Source organism: Carettochelys insculpta, chromosome 23 (genome assembly GCF_033958435.1).
Source record: "Carettochelys insculpta isolate YL-2023 chromosome 23, ASM3395843v1, whole genome shotgun sequence".
Lineage (NCBI taxonomy): Eukaryota > Metazoa > Chordata > Testudines > Carettochelyidae > Carettochelys > Carettochelys insculpta.
The window spans coordinates 20,590,594-20,604,342 of NC_134159.1; the positions used below are offsets into that span (position 1 = coordinate 20,590,594).

Sequence of the window (13,749 nt, forward strand, 5' to 3'; positions counted from 1 at the left end):
CCATATACACACCAAATGCATTTCAAAATAGCATTCAGCTGTTATGAAATAGAGCGTCCAGACACAATAGATCTTATTTTGAGGGGACGTTCATTACCCTGAATGATGACTGCTGTGCAATGGGGCATGGACCATGGTTACATAGCAGGTGCAGGGTCATTTTTAACTAAGGAAAATGGTTTTTCCCACAGCTGTTATACACACTCAGCTGCTGACCTTTATGCCATGTGGTTTTACCAATAGGGAACTGTGACAGGATGGACTGGGCCCTGAAGCCTCCTGCTGAAGGCTCACAGCCTTGCCACACGCTGTCCCAGGAACCATAGAGAAGCCCTCCCGCTGATGCTAGTTGGTTAGCCAAACAGAGCAACCAATCAGGAGTCAGGAAGGCCTGAAAAAAATAGGAGCTGCTGCACCAGAGGCAGCTCAGTGGTGCAGGAGCCCTTTAAGAGTGAGGAGCAGAGCTGGCTGGTTACCTGAAGGAGCAGCAGCACCGTGGAGAGCTCAGTGTGTGAGGAGGTGCTGAGAGATTGATGACAGTCAGTAGGTCCTAATAGATCAACAGAGTCCTGGGGAAAGGGCAAGTATCTGGCAGGCCCACAGGGAAGCGCCCTGGGGAAGCAACGGTTATAAAGTTGGACTTTATGTGGCTGCTATCTACAGGGTCCCTGGGCTGGGGCCAGAGTCCAGGGGCATCTGGGAGGTCACCTCAATCTTGGCACCCCAGAAAGTGGATGGGGAGGAAGTGTAGGATAACGACCCAGACAGAGGGCTGGAATTAGAAGGTCTGGGCAGTGATCCAAATACTGTCTCTGGGAGTGGAAGCCCTGGAGACAACACTCTCTGGCTACGTCTACACGTGCAGCCAACATCGAAATAGTCTATTTCGATGAATAACGTCTACACGTCCTCCAGGGCCGGCAACGTCGATGTTCAACTTTGACGTTGCTCAGCCCAACATCAAAATAGGCACAGCGAGGGAACGTCTACACGTCAAAGTAGCACACATCGAAATAGGGGTGCCAGGCACAGCTGCAGACAGGGTCACAGGGCGGACTCAACAGCAAGCCGCTCCCTTAAAGGGCCCCTCCCAGACACAGTTGCACTAAACAACACAAGATCCACAGAGCTGACAACTGGTTGCAGACCCTGTGCCTGCAGCATAGATCCCCAGCTGCCGCAGAAGCAGCCAGAAGCCCTGGGCTAAGGGCTGCTGCCCACGGTGACCATAGAGCCCCGCACGGGCTGGAGAGAGAGCATCTCTCAACCCCCCAGCTGATGGCCGCCATGGAGGACCCAGCAATTTCGACGTTGCGGGACGCGGATGGTCTACACGGTCCCTACTTCGACGTTGAACGTCGAAGTAGGGCGCTATTCCTATCTCCTCATGAGGTTAGCGACTTCGACATCTCGCCGCCTAACGTCGAAGTTAACTTCGAAATAGCGCCCGACGCGTGTAGACGTGACGGGCGCTATTTCGAAGTTGGTGCCACTACTTCGAAGTAGCGTGCACGTGTAGACGCAGCCTCTGAGTGGGGAAACCAACATGAGAGACTTTAGTGAGGGCATTGAGATGAGCCCTGTTAACTGTGTTCTCCAGAAGTGGTTTGTCTGATGACACCTGAACTGTGACTTGGCCGGAGGGCTGAGTAGCTGAAAGGCAAAAAGACTGAGTGTGGGCACGTGCACTCAGCCAGACAGGGGCAATCATAGGAGGTGAGTGCCACCACCTTACAGGAGTGGAATAGGAGTAGTTTCTACAACAGCTTGTGTAATCTTTGGCAGAACTTTCTCGTGCTGCATTTTTCCAGTGGGAGAATTGCTGGTGGTGTGAGAGGGTAGTCACGCTTCTCCCTCTACCCAGGATGAGGTTCACTTTAAGAGATGATTGACCAGGGCACATGAATCTTCTTGTTCTTTTTCAAGCCACAGTGCAGAATGAATAACCGACTCCCTCCCCACCCTTGCCACCTTTCAAATTGCTAGTTCTCAGGGTGCAATTTTCCCTTTCCATTGGAATTGCTGCTATTTTACAGCAGATGCTGCTTTTAGATGTCCAGTCATTCTGATAACTGTTTCTAACGTAGACATCTTCTTCTCCTCCATTCTTTTCTGCCCTCTGCTTGTGTTTTCTGTTACGCCTATTTTTGGTGGGTGTGTGGGCATCTAATTGAGGTTCTAATTACTACCAGCTGCCTTAATCCACATATGCAAAAGTGAAAGTGCAGCCTCCTCTCACACAGATTAACTCCCCAGGAAGTTAAGTTCATTTTCAAGTACACAGTTACTTTTTGCAAAGTTTTTTTTTCTTTTTCCTATTGTTGCAGTGTGAACGTAACCCCAGAGACTGAAGGCTGCTTTGGTATTACCAACTTCAGGTGTTCAAAAATCATAAGCCTGACCCTAAAAGCAAAAGATAGTATGAAAATCATGAGATGTAAAAATAATAAATAAGAAAGGGCAGGTTCTTTCATCATCACTTAGAAAACATTCTCTGCTACGCAACGCAGCTGCACGTCTCAGTCAGATTGCTGCAAGCACATCCAACCTGTCTTTGGCTCCCTCCTGGTTCCTGACAAGACAACTGAATCAAGTTCAAGCTCTCCATCGTTACATTCACATCATTCTATGTCCTGGGCCTAGAATATCTTAAAAGTCACCTGCAGCTCCAGAAAGATGCTAAAGGTTGACAGCGCTGCTTTTCTGGCACAGTGGCGCTCTACAGTAAGCATAAGGCTTGTCTGCAAGGGAAAAAGAACTTTGCTGAGGACTGGTCCAAGACCGTGGAATGAACTCTTTCTGGGAATAAGGACTAGTACAAAACTCAGCAGCTCTCCATTCCAAGTGGGAGACTGGCTTCTTTGCCCGTACTTTCTTACAGAAACACAGAGCAACATGCCAAAAAAAATAAAACAAGACATCCCATTGCATGTCTAGGGAGAGGATGAAACAACAAAGGATGTATATTAGTATCTGAGCACCTTTCAGTCACCATTAACCAATGGATTACACATCTATCATGATGAATATAATATAAGAACCAATGAAAAATAGAATAGACTAGGATAGACCAGGGGTTGGATGTAGAGATTATTGAAGTCAATGGGTGTATCTTCTCATTAAGATCCTACATGACGCACAATTCCTTGTCCAACAGGGAAGCCACAGCTCCAAGGGAACAGAGATTTAACCATCTTCTCACTCCCTCTAGGTAGAGCTTCTGAGGAATGAGGGAGACATATTCGGTAGCAAAGTCAAGGCAGGGCGGCATGGGGCAACTTGTATTGTCATTGCCTGTGAGTTTTGGCATGTAAAGTGCCTTTCCACACGCAGTAAATAATAAACCACTGTAAAGTTGTCATGAAATAAACCTGAAAAGAATTTGGATTAGCCATGAGAGAGGTTTTGTTTTGGCAGAGGTCAACAGATTGCTCGTCACCTCGGGACCCATAGCAAAATCAATGGTACATTGTTCATAATTTGATCTTTTCATGCACTGAGGGTAGCAAATGTTAGTGCTGCTGTAATTTTCCAGAGTCTTGTTAGATTACAGAGGAATATATAATGTGAATATTATGAATAGTATCAATGGCAAAATATTATAGCTGCCAATGAGTGAGAAGAACATTAACAACTGAGGCATACTGTAAGACATGACATGTATCCAACTAGAAAATGTCTCATTCTTCAAATAATTACACAAAACCTGACTCACTGGTGTGATACAGATAGACTATCAACCAACAAATGGAATATCCTATTAGCAGAGAATGACCTGCAAACATTTCTCTGAAGGCAGGCACCTCTATTCTTCAGAGGATAATCTTGTATGTCAAACAGCCAGGCAGGCAGCAAGGGGAGGGAAGTGACGGAGGCTGTGAATTTTAGACAGATCGATAATAGAATCTGTATGGACCTTTCATATTTTTGTGTTTAATTCACAGGGTAAAATGAAACATGGTAAAACACTCTGAGAATATGGGAAATGATGTTCATGGGCACATTTATAGCACTAGTTAAAAATATGAATCCTGCAATTACTGACTTAAGAGATCACTAGTATTATAGTCACTACAGCATGACTGCTATGAAGAAAAATCCCTTCCCTGAGTGCAATGTGTTTCTCAGAGGGGAGAGTTATTGGCGTATTAGCTAGAGGAGAATTAGAGACAGGCTGAAATTGAGGTAGAGATGCTGTCTGCTACCAGGGTCTAGCAAATATGCGATTGTAACATCTAGACTAGAGGTCTTTGCACCCACGATTGAGTTAAGGGTTCAGAGCACCTGGGTGCCAGCTTTTAGTCATATTCTCCCAACTGCTGCGCATGACCTTATTGACCTGGGTGTAAATCAGTAATACTTTCACGTCTTTCTCTCTGTTACTGAAATTAATGGGGTTTAACTAGCATAGCCCCACTGTCTCAGACAGGTGGGAATCCCTACCACCATTTCATAATACATCATAGGCTGTCAAACCTGGGCCCATATTCTGCACTGGGTTACTCAAATGAGCAGTTAGCTACCCAAATATCCAGATAAAAGACTGCTTTGGGTACTTACCTTAGCACCCAAATTTGCAAACTGGGCTCACAGTCTTTAATCTGTTGTGCCAAATGTTTGCTCAGAGGAGAGAATACATAAAACAGTCACCCAGCAGCTGAAATCCCATTTAGCTGGTGCCAACAAATAATCCCCCAAAACAACTGCAAGTGAGACTAAAATGACTCCAGAGCAGCAGTGAAACTAGATCAGCACTTGTTGATCTAGGACTTAATCCTGCAAGGAACCACTCAACTCCTGGTGGTGCTGAGCCCCCCCGCACCCATTTTGTTGGCTAAGCTGATATGGGGCACTGATTCTAAATTACTTTGGGTCAGAGTGTTTAATCTGAGCTGCAGCCAAGTGTGAGACTAGAACTGAAAAATAGAAAAGATTTATTATATCCCTCCAGTCCAACTCACTTGTGAGCCAGGGTCAGCCCTGCCCCCCCAGCCATATGCACATGTGCTTTCCCAAGCCTAGATTTCAACATCTCATGTGATGGTGTCTGCAGCATATGTCTTGGCTTTCTTCTGTGTATCGTTTTCTTCTTTCTTCTATGGCTAGGTTTCTTATGTGCTTGGCATGTGTCTGTTCCATACTTCTCACCACTGGGACAGTTTCCCAACATTCAGCCTCCATTTCCCCTGCCTTCATCTGGTCTTTTCATGCTTATTTTTTAAACTTCACAGGCCACCTTAAATAATTCCTCTTCTTCCTTGGTGTTCACACCTTTCAGATGCTGAGTGGAAGTGCCACATCCTGCTGGCTGGACCACCCAACCTTCAAACCAATGAGATGATGTGCTGTCTTCTACCAAAGCACTAATGCCAGAGGGGATCATGGACTTGGCTTCTTTAGCTGGGAATAAAAAAGGCAGCAGTAGGAGGAGAAAATAAGGAATGAGACAGAGAGGGAGAGAGAGAAACCGATTATCATATTATTATGGCTGTGTTTCATCACTGTTGTTATTATCTCCCGCTGCAAGTAATTCTGTCTCAGTGTTAAAGGTTTCTTCTGTGCTTGGCATGTTTCTGTTTCATCGGCTGAACACACTTTCTGGAGGACGTGGTGAAGTTAGTGAGCTGAATAGCATGCAGGCAAAGTGCCAAGTGGGCTGCGGAGAGTTCTGTTTTATGTCTGCTAATAAAAATATACTTTGCAACAAATCAAGACCAACTTATGCAAATGATGACAGTTACTGGACTCCTCCAGGCAGCCCGAGACCTCCTCTCCAAAGAGCAGCGAGCTGGCGTCTCTTGTGTGTGGGTGGTGCTGCTTCAAGCGTGCCTGTGTTTTCCTGATGCTCTTTTCAGAGATATCTAGTTTAAAGGTGGAAACTTACAATGATACGTTACAGTCTATGCATGTGCACCCACAGACATATGCATTGCCCAGCATGTATTCACAGACACACAAGTGCATATATGTGTGCCTACATGCCCACACTCAGGTCTGTGTTTGCTCACGTGCCAACACATATGCATTCACAGATACATTTTAAATAAGCAACCAAACCCACCCACTCCACCTACACATTTTTCTGCAACAGTCTTTGCTAATGGGAAGCACAGCTGAATCCTGTCAATCACATGTCTGTAACTGCATAGAGAAAACTGGAGCGTTTCTCTGGAGGAAAGACACACACACACACAGAGCAGGATCAAAAGAGCATTTATGTTAAAAACACCACCTCCTCCCTTTCTGGAAGCTTGGGCACCTTGGCTGGGAGGTCAGTTTCCTGCTGCTATATTATTTCTGTGGATGGTCTCGGAAAGAGGGAGATGGGTGACAGACTCTGACAATGAATTAAGAAAATGAATCACCCTTCGCATTCAGTATCGCTTGTAGGCCCAGCTTTTCCCTGAAGCTTCAGCCAACTGTAGGCCGTCATCTCTCCTGGGTGCCCGCGCTTGCTGACTCTACAGTTTTGCCTCATGCCCTGCCACATACGTTTCTCCCTATTGTCCTTATGACCTGCTTTAGTTAACTAACAGGTGCTGTTGAAAGCCTCAGGGGGGCTTGTGCACTTGCAAAGCAAGCACAGTGCGGTGGATAGGATGTAACGCCAGTGGGACCATCAGGCTTACTTAACCAAATTGGCTGCAAGTATTCTGAAAGTAGGATCTCATTAAAACCCCAGAATTAGTCTCAGCAGAGGCCTTGCTCTTGCCCCAGTGCTCAGTGCAGTCTCATTAGTGAGAACGCTGGATTGCAAAGTATCCTGCCCAGTGCCGACAGATTTCTTTGACAAATCGGGCACAATTACGCCATCTCTGCTGCACCAAGTGAGATCCCCAAATGCATTCCCTGAGAATCTGGGCACCAGCCTGGCAAAGGAAATAGGGCACCTGACCTGCCCCCAGCAATGGCAGGAGTTCACAGCTCCCATACCATTGTGGTTTACCAACACAAAACAAAATAATTATTGTGCTAAACTCGACAGGAGCCTTTGCATAATCTCATTTCACAGAGAGGTGCGCAGCACCAAGGCAAGCGCATGGTGATGATAAAAGGTTCAGGAGAAGCATAAAGCAATTAGAATGAAATTTCTGTATGGCTCAGGTATGAGGCTATTGTCAGATGAGTCACTGGATCAAGTCACAGCAACGAAGGGCCCTGTGGCACCTTATAGACTAACAGAAAAGTTTTGAGCGTGAGCTTTCGTGAGCACAGACTCGCTTCTTCAGATGCATCAGATGCATCACATTCATCTGATGAAGTGAGTCTGTGCTCACGAAAGCGCACGCTCAGAACTTTTCTGTTAGTCTATAAGGTGCCACAGGACCCCTCATTGCTGTTACAGATCCAGACTAACACGGCTACCCCTCCAATACTTGGATCAAGTCAGCAGCTGTCTCATGACTGGGTCAAAGATGCAGAGACTGCCCTGGGAGGCCTTGGAAAAATACACCAGGGCTCAAACGATCTCTTCCAAGCTTCCACCGTTTAGGTAAGTGCAGCTGTAACCCACACACCTGCTGCATGGGGTTCACTGTCCCATATAGCAGCACCTAGACCACTTACAGAGACAGAATGAGTCTCCTTAGCTGACAGACAGCTAGCTGGCTTTTAACTCAGATTGTAGAGGCTCCTTCACTAAGCTCCAGAGATCCCAGATTCAAGTCTGCCTGTGGGCAGTTACAAAGTGCTTGCTGTTTCCCAGAACACAGTCTGGCAGCTGAGCTTTTTGCTGTATTTGCATTTACTGTCTGGGGCTCTCCTCCTGCAAGGATCTGGATCAAGGGGACCCTAGTCCGCAGAGAGCTCCACTTACATAAACGTCTGCCTGCACAGACTCAAGTGCAGAACTGGTGACTATAAATAGATACGTTGGGGAATTTAAACCCCATTTTGCTCCTGGGTGTGGTTATATTTGACTCTTCATCTTGAGTCTCATCTAAATAGGTTATGCCTTGAAATCACCTGTTTTTTTAGGAATCCCAACATGACCAGTACTTTTTGGGGCTAATCCCAGCCTAAAGTGTTGAATTTACTTCTCCTCTACTCAATCTTAATTTTTCCGTCTCCACACTAAGAGAACATAAGCACCGCTGGTTTTAAGTTATTAATTTCACCATCACTGGAAATGAAGAATGGGTGTTTTGGGGTGTGGGGACGGTCCTTAGAGAATATGCTTCAGTTCAAACAGGAGTTACAATGGGGACAGTCTCTGGCCTCTTCTATCCAAGAGGTTAGACAAGGTGGTTTCAGTGGCCTTGGAATCACTGGAAAGGATTTTACTGGTAAGAGGAAGGATGGTGTAATGGTTAAAGACCTATCTTGAGTCTACACTCATTCCCAGCTCTGCCATAGGCATCTTGCATGATGGGGTTCAAGTCACTGGATTACTCTGGGCCTTCATTTTCCCACCTATGCAATGGGGAGACTAAAATGCCAAATCTCTCAAGTGCACTTGCACCAGTGACCCCACTAATGACTAGGCGTAGCACAAAAAGGAAGGAAAAAAAAAAGGAAAGGGGAAAAGGTAGGATCCAGATTATCAAAAGACTGGCCTCACTTCTGGAGGTGTCCTACTTAAAATACCTGCTTTTCAGAGGTGGCTTTTAGTCCATCAGGTTGCCCCCCTCCCCATCACTAGTTGCTTTTGAAAATATGGGCACTACCTTGTCTTTATTTCTTCATTAGACCTGTTCATTAGAGGTGTTATTTGTTTGAACTTTAAATTTCAGTCTGTTCTCTCACATTTTAATTTGGTTTTATTGTGCGCTACCTGACGTAAGCACGTCAGTGAACAACTATTGTTATTTTATTACAGGAACCTGTAAAATTCTTCTGATGTAAGCAAGCTCATTTCACATGTATTGAATGATTCTGGAGTTTATTAACTAGGATAAATTAGCTGTTTATGGAAGACAAAGGAATTAAGAAGATGATGCCAGTGCAGCTTGATTCTAGCAAAAGCAATTATTTTAAAGAGAGGAATTACATCGGGATTAGAGATGTGTGTGGGTATGAAGATATTATCTGGCATCTCAAACAACCCTTGGGTAGTTTTGAATTACCTGATTTGTGTTGGTATCCAATCCACTTTGAGCTGAGAGGGAAGGGACCTCTTTCTGTAATTCTATAACATGACAGGTATGTTTGCTTTTGGCTTCTCTATGCTATTACATTGCTTTGTTCTTTGTCTTGAAGATTTAAAGAACCATTCCCATTTCTTTCTATTGCAGAGCTCCATGAGGGTGTGTCTATACAGCCAAGTTATTTTGAAATAATGGGCGCTATTTCAAAATAACTTTGTGAGCTTCTATACAATGCAACCACTATTTCAAAATAATGTCAAAATAATATTGAAATGGTGAACACCTTATTTTGAATTTGGTAAACTTCATTGTATGAGTAACAGAATCTATAACAAAACAGATATTTCAAAACAGGAGCTGCATAAATAGGGAATGGGGCTATTCTGAAATGAGATATTCCAGAATAGTTTATTTCAAAATAAAGGTGAGATGTATACACAGTATTTCGGATTAGAGCACCTGGAAGCACTGCTTTCAGGGGCTCTAATCTGAAATAGGCCCTACTGTGTGTGGATGTGCTATTTTGGAATTAGTTTTGCTTATTTTGGGACTTCTCTGTAGTGTAGACACATTATTCCAGAATAGCTTATTTTGGAATAATAACTGTGGAATAATAACAGAGAGGTAGCCATGTTAGTCTGTACTCCAACAAAACAAAGCAACAGAAATGTAGCACTTTAAAGACTAACAAAAGGATTTGTTCAGGGATGAGCTTTCAAGAGACAGACACACTTCATCAGCTCAACTTAATTTCCAATACAGACTGACCTTTATAAGTATAGAGGACCAAAAAAAATGCAATAAAAATTGACAAATCAAACAGTATTGAAGGAAGGGGTGAGGGGATGTTAATTGTCCTGTCTGAGATAATTATGAGCATCAAAGGAAGGGAAGCAGTCCTTGTAATGTGTGAGGTAATTGATGTCTCTAACCATACCACATGTTAATGTGTTGAATTTGAATATGAAGTCCAACTCACAAATCTTTTGCTCTAATCTGTTGTTAAATTCTTTTTGTTCCTGGACAAAAATTCTCAGGTCTTTAACAGAATGTCCCACTCCATTGAAGTGTTCACTGACTGGCTTATGTGCATTGAGTTTCTGGATGTCTTTCTCTGTGTCCATTTATTCTTTGGTGAAGGTTTTGCCTAATCTGCCCAAAGTACATAGTGTCAGGGAATTGTTGGCACATAATAGCATATATAATGTTGCTGGAAATGCACAAGAATGTGCCTTTGATCTTGAAACTAACATGGTTAGGTCCAGTGATGGTATCCCCAGAATAAATACGTGGACAAAGTTGGCAGCGGGGTTTGTTGTAAGGAAAAGTTCCAGGATTAGAATAACTGTGGAGTAACCTGTGGTTACTGGTGAGAATCTCTCTCAGGTTTGGAGGCTGTCAACAGGAAAGGACAGGCCTGTCACCTAGAGCCTTCTGGAGTGTAGCATCCTGATCCAGAACAGATGGTAGACTTTTAATGGTGCATTGCAGGGGTTTGAGTTGGGGGCTATGCATGATGACAAATGGTATTCTGTTGTTGATCTTCTTGTGCCTATCTTGAACTAGCTGGTTTCTGGGTATTCGTCTGGCCTTGTCAATTTGTTATTTTACTTCCCTGGTGGTTAATTCAGTTTTATAAATACTTGGTAGAGGTCTTGTAGTTTTTGGTCTCTGTCAGTAGGATCAGAGCAGATGCAATTGTGTCGAAGGGCTTGACTGTAAATGATGGATTGTGTAGTGTGAGCTGGATGGAAGCTGGAGGCATGTAGGTAAGTGTAGCAGTCAGTGGGTTTCCAGTAGAGAGTGGTGTCGATGTGGCCATCAGTGATTTGTACTGTGGTATCCAGGAAATTGTATTTCTCATGTGGAATAGTCAAGGCTGAGATTGATGGTAGGGTGCAGGTTGTTAAAATCTCTGTGGAATTCTTCTGGAGTCTCTTTACCATAGGTCCAAATGAATAAGCTATTCCAGAATAACTGGGTAGTGTAGACATACCTTTGGTGAGCAGAAAAGCGACTTGGTGAGCAGGGTTCCCCCTTTTCTTCTCTTTAAATCTTAAGTAACTTGTGTGAGATTGGGAAATGCTTTTAACATCAAGCTAAGCAACAGGGAAGCTACAGAGAGATTTATGGACAAAATGTCCTGTTTCACCTCTCCAAAGCAAGCCAGTAGAAGGCAGGGGAACCTGAAGGGATCTGAGATATCATGAATATGGATGGGGAACCCACCTGGATGCTACAATCACTCCCCAACCCTTCTGGACCTTACTCCAAAGTTCCAAGAAAAAATGTGGTTAATTCCCCTCCCCCTCCCCGCCTCCTTGGTTTCCAGCTAGGAAAGAAACTGGATGGCTGAATGTGCCCTGGTGGTATTTCTCGCTGGATTAGAAACACAAGAGCACACTTTCGTCTGCGGTTTGCTGGCAAAGGTTACCGCCTCTGGAAATTTGGAAAGCTAGACAGTGAGGTGCTTTCCAGACTCATGTCAAGCCTTTTCAGGGGCACCCCCTTATTCTCCATGTGTGGAGTGGGAGGAAGGAGCCAAGACCCTTTCAGCACCTACACTGCTGCGCACAAACCTCATAAAAGGTCACATATATCCCAAGGCACAGTAGATATGTTTGCTGTACAGTAGATGTGTGTGTGTGTGTGTTGGACAGAGAGAGATCTGGGATCCTAAGGTGGTGGGAAATAGGGGTAGAAATCCCATCTCAGGGTTCTACTACAACAGTATGTGACATTGGACAAGGGCCATGACACCTCTGTGCCTCAGTTCCATCACCAGCAAAACAGGGATAATAATTCACACCAGGTTCAGCCCTGTGGTAACTCCAACAACTTCAGCAACAGGACACTATGACTATGCCAACACAGCAGCATTATTTCAGAATGGCTACATCTACACTTACAAAAAACTTTGAAATGGCCATGCTAATGGCAAAATCGAAGAATACTAATGAGATGCTGAAATGAATATTCAGCACCTCATTAGCATGCCACCAGCCACAGCACTTGGAGAGTGCCTCAGTTTGCTCGGACGGGGCTCATCTATACAGGGGTCCTCTTCGAAAGGACCCTGCCAACATCGAAATCGGCTGATAGGAATAAGGAGATTTCTATGTTGATAGGGTCCTTTCGAAAAGGACCCCCATGTAAATGAGCCCCGTCCGAACAAACTGAGGCACTCTCAAAGTTCTGTGGCTGGTGGCATGCTAATGAGGTGCTGAATATTCATTTCAGTGCCTCATTGGTTTTCTTCGATTTTGCCATTAGCATGGCCATTTTGAAGTTTTTGTAAGTGTAAACACAGCCAACAGTTATTCTGGAAGAGATTACAGCCCCTGGAAGGAATATAGCTTACTTCAAAATAGCCCCTATTCCCTGTCTATACAGTTCCTATTCTGAAATATCTATTGCAGAATAGGTGCTATTACCCGTAGAATGAGGTTTACAGAATTTGAAACAAGCTGTCTGCTGTTTCAAAGTTATTTTGAAATAGAAGATGGATCTGCTGTGCAGACACTTGGAAAGTTATTTTGGAATACAGGCCATTATCCCAAAGTAACTTTGCTGTGTAGACACACCATGTATCTGTTGAATCCTTTCAACAGGCCTGCAAATTGGAACCAGTAATAATAAAATATTTAATAATCAAATATCTAGCTTTTAGAATGTGCTTTAATAGTTTAAGTGCTATATTTGCTGAGCCAAGCTCTGCAGCATTTTACACCTTGTGCAACTACAGGAACAAGACCATGCAGTGAGGTTCCCTGATTATAAGGCAGTATAAAATATGGCCCTAGAAATATCATTGTGAGCTTGATGGGAGTATATTAGGGGCCAAACACAGCAGCCCGTGTAACCTGATCCTTCTAACTATTGAATGTTTCACATAGAACACTCTAAATACCTTTCACATCCATTGACTTTACTAGCAGTTTTGCCTGAGGAAAGACCAAGCAATGGGTACTGGATTTATCTCTCTGAAATTACAAATAATACTACTGTATCCTTACCCTGTGATGTTAATGCTCATTACCTGAAATGCAGCAGAACTCTAACCCTTTTAATACTCTGTATAACGAAGATGATTTGTCCCAGAGCATGAGAAAGAACATTAACTGTTTGGCAAATCATAATTGAAATGGCATTAAAGTGGAGCTACTTTTTTAAATTTTAAACCATTCCAAACCTTTAATAGTGTTTTAAACTGGAAGTTAGTTTTTTAAAACTTATCACACACTAATTCATTCAGCTTTCATTTGCATTCTGCTGATAGGCTACAAAATTGCTCATCTTCCATCCTAGCATACTCCAATTTCTGAAATTTTAAGTGCCTTTCCAATTTAATCAGGATATTTCCTGAAGTCCATGTTAACATCAACAGGGCAGTTTTCAATAACACCTAAAAGATGATGGCTGTTATGTATACTTCTAGCACACAGTATTTTTGAGCTTCTTGCAATAAACTACCTTCAATTTTGCATTAGCATCAATATTGGATTAAGTAAAGAGCTCTTCTAAAACATTCTTGGGCAATGGTCAGGAAAGGCTCCTACTCCTTCAGCTGGAATAGTGGCACATTTGGTAGCGTGTAAATTGCAAACAACAAAACCTGCCATCATCTAAGTGCTATTTATTTAGGGCCTGACCTGAAAGCAGC

At 43.7% G+C, this 13,749-nt stretch overlaps 1 long non-coding RNA gene across 1 annotated transcript in view; it reads left to right on the forward strand.

Annotated features, from left to right (window-relative positions):
- LOC142001095 (uncharacterized) overlaps positions 1 to 5,520 on the forward strand; it is a 54,375-nt gene extending 48,855 nt beyond the window's left edge. Inside the window, exon 3 of the long non-coding RNA XR_012642394.1 lies at positions 5,279 to 5,520. This is a non-coding gene — a long non-coding RNA (uncharacterized LOC142001095). The remainder of the gene's footprint in view (positions 1 to 5,278) is intronic.
- The last annotated feature ends 8,229 nt before the right edge of the window (positions 5,521 to 13,749 follow it).